This window comes from Spinacia oleracea, chromosome 6 (genome assembly GCF_020520425.1).
Source record: "Spinacia oleracea cultivar Varoflay chromosome 6, BTI_SOV_V1, whole genome shotgun sequence".
NCBI classification, from domain to species: domain Eukaryota; kingdom Viridiplantae; phylum Streptophyta; class Magnoliopsida; order Caryophyllales; family Amaranthaceae; genus Spinacia; species Spinacia oleracea.
The window spans coordinates 123,213,361-123,225,653 of record NC_079492.1 but is presented as its reverse complement, the minus strand read 5'-3'; the positions used below and the strand labels follow the sequence as shown (position 1 = coordinate 123,225,653).

General features: G+C 34.1%; 1 long non-coding RNA gene across 1 annotated transcript; it reads left to right on the top strand.

Annotated features, from left to right (window-relative positions):
• Positions 1–10,374: 10,374 nt before the first annotated feature.
• On the top strand, positions 10,375–11,627 carry LOC130462448 (uncharacterized). The gene is made up of 3 exons (XR_008922678.1): positions 10,375–10,806; positions 10,930–11,006; positions 11,091–11,627. It is a non-coding gene; the product is annotated as an uncharacterized lncRNA (long non-coding RNA).
• The last annotated feature ends 666 nt before the right edge of the window (positions 11,628–12,293 follow it).

Sequence of the window (12,293 nt, the reverse complement as noted above, 5' to 3'; positions counted from 1 at the left end):
ATGCCAGTGCAAATGATTCATGTATACAAATTATGAAGGATACGTTCTCACTAACTAAGAGGTAAGTATGTGGTGGAAAATTGTTCCATGTTCGGTGTTGTGCGCATATTCTTAATATTATGGTCCATCATGGTCTAAAGCAAGTCAAAACCATCATTAAGAATGTCCATGATTATGTGGAATACCTCAATGGGAGTGAGGCAAGATTGAAAAAGTTCACTGAGCTTGTCCAACAATTCAATCTCAAGGAAAGGAGATTAGTTCTTGAGTGCAAGACTCGATGGAATTCAACTTATGATATGTTAGCTTGTGCAATCAAGTTCAAGGAGGTATTTTCTAGAGGATAACGATTATGTTTATTGTCCTAGTGCTGATGATTGGATTAAAATTGAGAAATTGATAAAGATCTTAAAGGTTTTTTATTGTACTACCAACATTATCTCAAGCTCTGAATATCCAACTTCTAATTTGTTTCTTTCGGAGGTCTACTACATTAAGAAAATGTTGGATAGTAATGCTGATTCCCCTGATGTTTTTGTTAAAGATATGGTTAAAAACATGAAAGAAAGGTTTGATAAGTATTGGGGTGAATGTAATTTGATCATGGCTTTAGGTGGGTTGTTAGATCCTCGTGTTAAGATGAAGGTTGTTGAAATTACTTTTCCTACCATGTTTGCTTCAGATAAAGTTAGGGAGAATATAAATAAAGTTAAAGATATTCTGATTGAATTGTATGATGAGTATCGCAATATGTATCCTCCTTTAGTGGAGGAATTTGGTGAATGTGGAAATGGAACGTCAAATGTTGAAGAAGATGACCTTTATGCGATGTCTAGAATTATACAAGTTGTGAGAATTGGGGAAACATCTCAACCTAAGAAATCAGAAGTGGAGTTGTATTTTGAGGAAGAAACCTTTGTTGTTGAAGGAAATAGCCCAAATAAGTTTGATGTTTTACAATGATGGAAGGAAAGGTCTTCAAAATACCGCATTTTGTCTAAATTGGCTGTCGATATCTTAGCTGTTCCTATTACAACTGTTGCTTCCGAGGCTACTTTTAGTGCTGGAAGTCGTGTTATTGATCCTTATCTAGCATCATTACTTCCCGAGACCATGCAAATGTTGATTTGCACAGGAGATTGGTGTAGGTCCCGTTATGGAGTGCAAAGAAAGAACAAAGTAAGATGGAAAATGTTTTTTTTAATGTCTTTTCTATTTTGAATGTACTTAACTATTAATTTTATAATATGTACAGAGTATTGAAAAGGATGAACCAAAGGAAATCATTCTTCCTATTCCTTAGGTTACTTTTCCCTCACTCCTTTTCGTTAATCTTTATATTATTTAATTTTTATAATGACTATATGTTGACTTTTTTTGTGTAGGTTTTTCGGAAAAACATGAAAATAGGAGCAAGAAGGCGTTTGTTTTAATTTTATGGAACCTTTGATGTTGTATTGATGAATCATGTATCATTTTATTAATTTTACATTTGAATTTGAGACCAAATTTTATTATTTGAACGTTAAATTTGTTTTTTTAGTTATTTTGGGTAAGACATTTTTTGTTTTAGGCTATATAAAGACTAGAAAACAGGTTGAAAACAGATTGTTAAATTACATATCGTTGTTGTGTACTTGTGTTAAGGCTGCTGGATAACAGGTACTTCGAGCCGAGCTTCGAGCCGAGCTCGAGCTCGATTAAAAAATTTCGAGCTCGAGCTCGAGCCCAATGTTACAGGCTCGTCGAGCTTCGAGCTCGAGCCGAGATGCAGCTCACAGGTTTCGAGCTCGAGCCGAGCTTGCCTAAGCTCGGTCTCGGCTCGGCTCATTAACACCCCTACTTCAAACCATGTATGAAAAGCAACTCTATGTTATTGGAAAAATCGCAACGATTTTTCCTTAATTATTAATTAATTATTATTTTTCATAACAATGTGATCATCAACCAAATATAAACATATATAGATATATAGTGGTATTCCTTTATGCTTCACGATTCTATGGCCTCACATTTCCGACCCCGTGAGGAAGTTTTTGAGTAACAACATAAGCAGTGTAATTAGGGGTGTAAAGAAGCTGAGCCAAGCCGAGTACTACCCTGTTCATGTTCATTTAATTTAGGCGAGCTCGAGTTTGAGCTCTAACTTTCAACCGAGCTCAAAAGTTTGTTCAAGTTCGGTTCGTTTAAGAGGTTTTGTGTTCATGAACGTCTAGTTTATTAATCGAGCCGAATTTATAAAAGAACTTTTTTCTTAAACGAGCTTTGAGCTTTAGCGATTAACTGTAACACCCTAATAATTCTTTTCTTTTTATAAAACATTTTCCAACTTAAAACAAAGGAATTACCAAGATATTAACGCCACCGTGATAACGGCTAAGGCTATTTACCAGAATTACGCAGCGGAATTTAACTAACTTTCAATCAAAATAAATAGTTAATGGTCATAAAACAACTTGGAACCATTAAGGCCCAAAAACAAACATTAAATAGTTTAGAAATCCATTAACTAAAGTTCAAAGAAATACTGTAGTCTTGACTAAAAATAAAAGTAGAGTTTATAAAGTACAGAAGTAGAAATAAACTCTCAACGCAATCCCCATGATACCTCCTCCCGCAAGTTATCTCTACAAACATGTTTTATTAAAATCTTCTCCCCAACAACGCAAATGCAATGAAGGATCATCATAGGGTCATTAAGGCAAAGGCCATGACCGAAAGACATAAATCACGAAGTCAACAAAAGCTGAGTACGAACAAGCTAGAATAACGTTCTATCCTAACATGCTTCACTCAACGAATAATTAATCCACACGCAAAAGCCATATAATAAACAAGTAAACATGGAGACAAGACTCGACACTTAAAACGACTCTTGACTCATAGTTTAATTAAGAAGTAGCTTCGAATGGGTAAAATAAAGTATCCTCAAAAGGAAAGAAAAGGGTGATGGGAGTCAACCATACACCAAATAATAATAAGTTGGACTCCTACCGACAGTCGGGTCATACAGACAGGAATTTCAGTGCATAGAAGCATAAAAAGAAGAATGAAACAACGTCTTGTATCATTCAAGGAGTACAAGTTTTTCGGCAAGACTTCCCTCATTGTTCATACTCAAGGTATATACATTCCAAGAGTTTTAAAGTTTAAAAAAGTTTAAAGTTTAAAGAAGAATGGCTTTGATGTCCTTATTTAATGTTTTAAAGTTTTAGAGTTTAATACTTTGTAAAACATTATTGGTTAACCATTCACATTAATGAATAGAATTCATTTTTCCATTTAATTTGTGGTTTATTAAATGATGAGTCCCTTCAATTTGACGATATATTCAAGATAGACTGTCAGGACCAGTCCTGTGACTAAGAAATGTCTATCAAGTGAACTTGAATGTCAAAAGTTGAAAATGGTCCCTGGTTGGAGTTTTCTATAAAGATGGACGCATAGAAAACGTTAGACAACTAGAATGCAAGATGACTAGTAGTTCTGTTTCTTGAACTATGTGGACATGGCAATGTCGCAATCATTTGCATAGATACTTACTTTGGGAAGACTAGTATCGGACAGACCTATGAAACTTTACTGTAAGAGATGAAAATCTATCATAAGTAAATTTCATTAAAATTATTAGACACTAATCCTCAATACCTGAGTGATTTGAGATTATTTGTTTGAGAACTGCTTACTTTGACGTTGTCAACCGTCGCACCATAAAAGGAGGCTATAAAGGCAACGCTCGGGTAATCACCTATCAAACGAAGTCTAATCTCAAGATCGCAAGATTGCGATTGTCCTCCCATAAATCGGGATGAGATGCTGAAAGTTGTACAAGGCCACTCGAAGAGCTAGAAACTGTAAAATGCATGGCCGTGCTCAGATGAATCATAGGCTATGATTATCTGTTTATTTGATCAGTTGAACTCTGAAACCGAGAAACACCTCTGGACATAATAAGGATGACAACTCTTACCTTATGTTCAAGAGCAAGCATCGAGAGACAAAGGAATTAGGAAATGCACACTTGTCCCTAAGGACAAGTGGGAGACTGAAGGAAATAATGCCCTTGGTCCAAGTATGCATTTAATGGTAAGTCTAATAAATGCGGTTCAGTATTAATTATACAAGTTAATAATTCAATGAGATCAAGTGAACTGTATGCCTAGCTAGAGGCCGCTTCAGTTCAAGTGGATTAATGATATTAATCCACAGCTTACTCTTGATTGAACCCGTAGGGTCACACAAATAGTACGTAAACGGATCAAGTATTTAATGGCATTAAATACTCCATCTATGGATATTCGGAATCGACGGATCTTGGTTTCAGTGGGAGCTGAGATCGTCAAAGGCAAATAAATGAATACTCTGGAAACGATGATATTGCCGGAAACGGAAATATGGATCGTATCGGAAATATAAATATCATCCAAGTCGTAGATGTTGCCGGAAACGGAAACATGGTACGTATCGGAAAATATTATCGGAAATGGAAATATTGCCGGAATCTGAAATATTGCCGGAAACGGAAATATTGTCGGAATCGGAAATATTATCGGAATCGGAAAATAATTTCGGAAACGAAAATATTAAATATTCGTTCGAAACGGAAATTAATTTCGGAATCGGAAATGTTAAATATTGTTTGTATCGGAAATGAATTCCGGAATCGGGAAATTAATCGGAAGCGCGTCGTACGAATTAGCATCGGATGAGCTTGCTAGACGAAGGCCCAGCACGAATCCAGGCCCACGTCCAGCAAGCCTTGCGCGCCTCACAGCAGCCCAAGGCCACGCCAGGCCCAGCGCAAGGCCAGGCCCAGCGCGCCTAGGCTGCGAGCACAAAGCAGCACGCGTGGGCTTCGTGGGCTTTGTGTATGCGGGGGCATGGCCTGCGCGCATGCGGGTCATGCTCGTGTGTGTTTGTGCTTGCTTACGAAACCTAAAACGTGTAGGATTCGTTTAAGATTAAATTCCTATATCTACTAGATAAATTAATTAATAGAGTTTAAATTAAATTCAGATTAATTAATTCGTTTCCTAGTAGGATTCCAATACCAGTCTCCATACCCCATAAATAGGTGATCAATGCTCACAATTTATAACGAGTTCTCCAAGTATTCAAGAGAGTTTTAGGCATAAAATTCAGTCATTTATTTGCTCCATAATACCGAAAATACATAGTACCTTTGGGGCGATTCTAGTTAATTAAACCTAAGACGGATCCGGACGTGCTGTGGACTTTCTACGGAGGGACGACACTTGGAGTCCTAAAGATTTGTTCTTGTTCGGTTCGGGCGCAGCAAGGGAGGGCACGCTACAAAGAGTATGCATCATAAATTATGCTAATTGTTATGTGGCAATTAATTTGGAATCCTGGCTTTTATGGTTTTTCCGCATGATTTATATTCATTTATATGTATCATAACCTAACACTTTATAAATATAATAAAATATATTTATAAAATACAGAAAAATACGAGGTATTACATTAAGCATTTGAAATATAATTTTGAATGTGCACTAATTTCGCCTTTTAAATTCAAAATATTTATTCTACGATATTTTTTGGATGTTAAAAGTCAAAATACGATTTTTATCTATAATAAAACAATTATGTATAGCAAATTTGATTATGAACACAAATAGACGAGTTTGTTCATGAACATAAATAAACGAGTTGTTCATGAACTTAAATGAACGAGCATGTGTATGTTCATGTTCAAGCTCGTTTATTAAACGAGCTTCAAAAGTTGTTCAAGCTCGGCTCATTTATTAAATAAATGAACATGAATGAGCTTTAACCATGCCCGAACCCGAGTAGTTTATTGTGAGTCTCAGCTCATTTCCACCCCTAAGTGTAATCCCCTTAAACAAGTGATCGAGCTATGAGACTGACAAAATTGATGACTTGTTCGACATATATGTGATGGTGGAGTCGACGCCCTTATTGGTTTTTGACTTGACGACCATTAACATAACTTTTACCGAGTCTTTATTTTTTTTTTTTTATTTTAAAAATCTGAAATAATATTAAGTTATATATTTAATGGCGTGTAAACCATACGTGGCGCGCTCCCAATAGTATGTGCCCGTGCTATTGCACGAGCTGCCTATAAAAAGTATAACAAATCTCTTAATCGACGATGTTAACTATAATGTTTATTATGTGGTAATACCAAAACGTTCATTAGTAGTATGCTCAACAATAATGTCAAAATAATTGCTGGTACTAACGCTTCACATCTATACTATTATAACTAACTAAATGGTCTGCTTGTAATATTCTAAACCAATAAATATGGAACCCATTATCCGATGACTCGTCACCCGTTAGTGATTAGGAATTAATCGAATTAGACAAAATCCTATGTAAATGCACGAACTAAATGATTTTATTGTCTCTGTTAGACAGCTTGAGAGGATGAACCCACTAACGTAAACACAATTTTTTAATTTTTTAAAGTACGCTCCATATTCTAGACATGTATTTTTAATTAACTTGATGCTAATCCAACCCAATTATCTATATTATTAAAAGGGTTTAAACTATAATCTTATTTGAATTCAAAAAAAAAGTACATACCAATGTCTGGTAGATTTTTCTTGTTAATTAAAGTATTGTGACATGGTATCGAAGTCTTTGAATCTGAAATTGTATCGCGGTATATCTTCAACATCATCAAGTACCTCAACTTTCTCACCAAATTTCAACTATAATTATCCTAAACATATTTGTAACTCGTATCTAATGACATTATCTCCAAATTGGCAATAAAATACACTTTTCCTTCTTTCATGATGTCTATATTTATCTATGACATTGTCAAACAAAGTCACTTGCACCTCATCACCCTGCAAAAGTTGAAAGTTAAACATTTAGTTCTAAAACTTAAAAGGGACTAAAAGTATGAATACATATTAGGATTTCAGTCATACATATTTACCCATGAACACCAAATTTCATCTACGTTGGACCTTTTCATCCTTATCTTTGGAATGCTCATTGACCAACCACAACAAATTAACAAACTCTGAAGTTGACTTTTTGTAACATAGTGACATGGTGTAACTTTATATTAATCTCCTACACATGAGCATAAACAAAAGAATAATAATACAAAAAATAATATTGCCTTATAATAATTATCATACATGTACTCTGATAAAAATTTGATCATAGATAATACATTAACCATAAAAGGCCGGTTAATTAAATAATGTGTAGGCTATGTCATTAACCATAAAAGATATGTGTAGGTTGTTTTGGATCAGTTATAAAAGAGTACTACGTACATGATCAAATTAATAACAATAATATTTCCATTTTGTACCTAAAATTTTTGACGAAATTTGAAATTGAATTTTTAAATTGTTTCCTTATTTTTTCATGCCTACTATCTTATTTATTCTTATTTCCAATTTAGTCTCCCAATTAATTGTGTGTGAAAACTTTTGCTCATTTTTTATTTTATTTCTTTTTTTTAAATTTCTTGAATTTCCCAAAATAACTTTGCATAAGAGGTGAGGATTGAGGTTTTGGAGCCCTCACATCCTCACCACTCCACTTTAATAATAACCAGCATTCTATGCACGCAATGCTTGCAGATACTTTTAAAAATCTGATTTGATATATACGCAAGTATGTTCTAACGTTTTATAAATTTTTTTAACAATTTTTATAAGTGTATCATCGATATCTTATGTGGACATCCAAGTGCTAAGTTATTAAACTAAAGTTTGATCATAATGAACTAAAATAATACTTCAATGACTTTCTTATCTAATTTGTTAATTAAAACATAGTCCTATATACGCTACACATTCTTAAAAGTATGTACATTTTCTAAAACATGTAAGAAAATTTATTTAAAACTAAAGAAAAAATGTACATATTTATATGTAGTAAAATCTATTTAGGAATTAATGTAATAACAACTTAACTAAAATAAACGTAAAATATTGTGTCTTTTACTTGTTCATTTTTTTTTTGCGTTTTTTGCCGCAAAGTGCTTGTATAACCCTATAAAATTAGGGTATGATTAAGAATTTAAGAGTCAGATTAAGTTTAATTTTGTAAAAGAATGTAACATTGAAGGGATGAATTACAATTTTTTTAATTGCCCTTATTAAGGGTATTTAGTCTATTCCACAGGGGACACTAAAAGGCCATTTACTAAAATGGGATCATGAATTCCCTTATACAATAGAGATATATATCTTATATGCACGCGATGCATGCGAAATTATTAAAAACTTAAAATTGTGCTTTTACTTAATATTGATGTATGGGCGTAAAAGATCTTGTACATACTACGTGCAACTATACTCTTATAGTCTTTCCTACATAATCGTATCTTACCATTCTTATGAAAAATAAATGCCATAATAATTTCCTAATTTTATAGAAAGTCAAAGATATCCAAATATTAAACCATTAAATTTTACATGTATGGGAATTAGCCCATAATGCTAGCACAAAAAAAATTTCCTGATTTGTTATTGATTTTCAGTTTTTAAAATCAATAAATAATCAGATTTTTAAATCAATAAATAATTAGCTTTTTAATTGAATTTAGTTGTGAAATTTAGAGGGTAATTTAGTCTTATCCTAGGGGGACACTAAAAGTGGTGTTAAGTAAGTATGTGCATAGCTCGGTGTACCACGCTCTCGGGGCCTGTTTTAGGCCGTAAATAGCTTTCTTTAATTTGCACACGTGGTTGGAATTTTTTTTTTATCAATATACTCAGGTGGTTGTGACATGTACACTTCCTCTTGTAAGGTGCCTTGTAAAAATGCATTATTGATATCTAGTAGATGAAGCGGCCAACTTTTAGAAACAACAAGACTAAGTAGTGTGCGTATAGTGGCCAGTTTGACAACCGAGCTAAAGGTTTATGCGTAATCAATCCTGGGTCGTTGTTGAAACCCTTTTGCAACTAGATCAGTTTATAGCGTTCAATCAACCCCTTCTTGGTATATTTAATACGGTACATCCACTTGCAGTTTATAATATTGCGTGCAAGTTCTGGAGGTACTAAATCCCAGGTGTCAAGTTTTTATACTGATGCAATTTCCTCTTCCATGGATTTCTTCCAAAGCGGGTCTTTAAGAGATTGAGTAGCATTTCTCGATATGACGGGTTTTGAATTAACATATGTTGGATGACCGAACTTGGGGTTTGGTTTAATTTTTTTTTTTTTATCGTGTGATGATGCCCAACATGGGGTGAGTCTGTAAGACTGGTGCATGTGGTGAAGTGGGATTATGTTGGTGGGGTGTGGAAATGAGTTAGGTTGGTTGAGTGTCGGCGGTAGTAGGAGAGTTAGTAATTGGTGAAGTGAGTGGAGTTGCGGGTGGTAAACGAATTGTAGAAGAGGGATCAGTTAAGTTGTTGGATGTTGATGAGGATGTATTAGGATAAGTTGGAGTTTGTGGGCCCTGGTTGAGTTGTGAGGTTGGACTATAGTTGGTGGGAGTATTAGTTGTTGGGTTTTGTAAAGTAGGCAGGGAAATGGAGCACCAAGCATCTAGTGTAGGAAAAGTTTGTGAATTAGTTTGGGAGCTTAAAAGAGTATAAGGAAATTTAGATTCCACGAACATGGCGAGATGTGTATACACGGTTGGAAACGGGATCAAGACAATGATAGGCACTTTGAGTTTTAGAATCTTACCCCCTTTAAAGGGGGCGTTCTGTTCACCTTAAAAAAACAAGTTTTAGGTCCAATAAGTTCAGATAAGTTTCAATAAGTTCAGATAGGTTCCAATAAGTTCCAATAAGTTTCAATATTAAGTTCAAATAAGTTAAGATAAGTTCTAATAAGTTTCAATATTATATATATATTAAACATATAAATATGTAATACGAAGTAGGGAAAAAATTGTATATTATATGATAAAATGAGTATGTTCGAGATTTATTAATTACACAATAGATTTAAGGGATAAACATTCATCGTCGTCATGTTACTTAAAGTCAGTGTCTTTGATTTTAGATGAATGGTTTCTTCTGAATTCTGATCGTGGGTATGCTGAGTGTGATATCCATTAGCCTGCTACAATTACTACCTTATAAGTAGATTATAGTGTTTTTAAGATATCCTCAAAGCCAAGAACTTTAATAACTCCCTTTGTGGAAAGTCTAATACAAATTATTTGTTATGATTTTTTTTGTAAGATTCAACTTTGTTTTTACAGAGTAGCATGGCTAGCATCAGATTTGTGTAATGTGTCGGTTGTAGGAGAAGGGCACGATAGAAATTGTCATTATAACTCAATTAGAGGTAGCTTGAGTAGCAACGAGAGGAAAATCAGTTAGAGGAGGGAATAAGTTAGTCAGTAAATAAAGGAGGTACAAAGAGAAATTATGGACTGTTCAAGTGTAATTTACTTTCCTTAGCTTGTGGTTGAGACTTGGGATTTTCAACCCAGTCCAAAGTCCGTGATTATAATACCATGATTGATGATTAAATTGCATCAAACTACACTCAAATCTATTTTCCAGACTTTTAATGAGAATATACATCTTTTATGTTGACTTCTATCCACAAAAATAGTCTATTACAACTTTATAATCACCTTAGCTGTTTAACCTGTAATGCATGTGTTTATGCCGCAATCAGACTATAGGTATCCCTTAAAGTTTCTTGGTTTTTAAGATTTTTTTGAAGTGTTTTTTGGTTGTATAACTATTGATTCATGATGTAAGGTGCTTAGTAATAATGTATGCCTTTACAATATATAAATTCGACCCGATAGGCAGGCTTTGTACTGGAGTGCTACATGGCCGCAAGAGGAAGAAATATGGGCAAGGTAATTTCTACGTAATGCTTATTATGTCTGCTTTTAACCATGTCTCTTTTTTTTGAAAAAAACTCATTTATTTAAGCTACCAGATATGTGTGATAGTGATCACTTCATTCATATTGTGTCTAGGTTGTTATTGGATTGCAAGATCTGGAGGCTAATCAATCTATTCACCAAGTTATTGAAATCATGACTGATTTGTAGAAGTACACCAAGTTGAACTGTTGTTTGCAAATAACCCGAAAAAAATTAATGTCTTATGTGTTTTTCCTGATCTATCTTTTTTCCAGGTTAATTACACTACTTAAAGAAATACTGGATGGGAGAAAATGCTTATATTTGTAGAAACGAAAAAAGGATACGACCAGGTCACAAGACAATTGAGGATGGATGGATGGTTGGCCAACTTTGGTCATCCATGGTGACAGAGACTAGTCAAAGGGATTTGGTTCTACTGTCACTGATGTTGCTGCACATGATCTTGGTGGGATAATTGAGTGCTAGGAGTCTTGATTGGTTCCTTATAGGTTTTAGTTGTCGTTTAGAAAATTTAGGCTTGTTAGCCGGCTGTTATCCAGTTCCTGTCAAATATATATGTGGTTTGGGTGGGACGCTCCTCTCAAAGGCAGGCGATGTCACGGGTTCATGTCGATAGAAAAAAGTGTCCTAAACAAGAATCCCATTTAGCACCAATACTAGCACGTATGAGTAACTTTTTTCCTTGCTCGTGAGTCATGATCGATTATGTCACATGTAAACTACATGGTAGCCTAAAATGTTTTGTAAAAACTTTGGGTTTTCACTATCGGTTTAATCCATATTATTGATCATGTGATTAACAATACTTAGATTAGAGATCTATCCAAAACATTCTTAGTATCAAAACCTTTTAAGGCACTATGTGAATACGGAAATATTATCTCATTTAGACAACACGCATGCACTTAATACAACTATCTTAATATTATTCTCCCGTTCCTTTTTATTTTTTAAGTTTTCCATTTTGGGTGTTCTCTATTAATCTTTACATTTGGAATATTTCTTTTTATATTATAACATAAATATCCCTAATATTCTGTCAAAAAAAGTGCCAAGTGGTTATTTTGATCAATTAAATTCATTGGAACATTTAATCTCTCTCACTTTTTTCAATGCCATATTTTGGGTAGAAGTGAAAACATTATAAATGAACGTAATTTGCATTGCTCAAATGAGAAAAAAAAATGAATCCCAATCCACATTAGTTAATCGTCAAATCGCGTGCATGATACCGAACTAAGGAATAAAAAAAGATGGAGGGATTAGAATCCAAAACTCCATAAGCTTATAAGAAATATGTTTCTTCACAAAAACACAATCTAAAAATTACATAAACTAACTCTAATTGAGATTTTTTATTTAAAATAATTTCGTTAATTTTATTTTGCTAACTTGGGGGACCGCGCGCGATAGCGCGCGGGCCAACAACTATTACCCAATAAAAAAATGCAAGG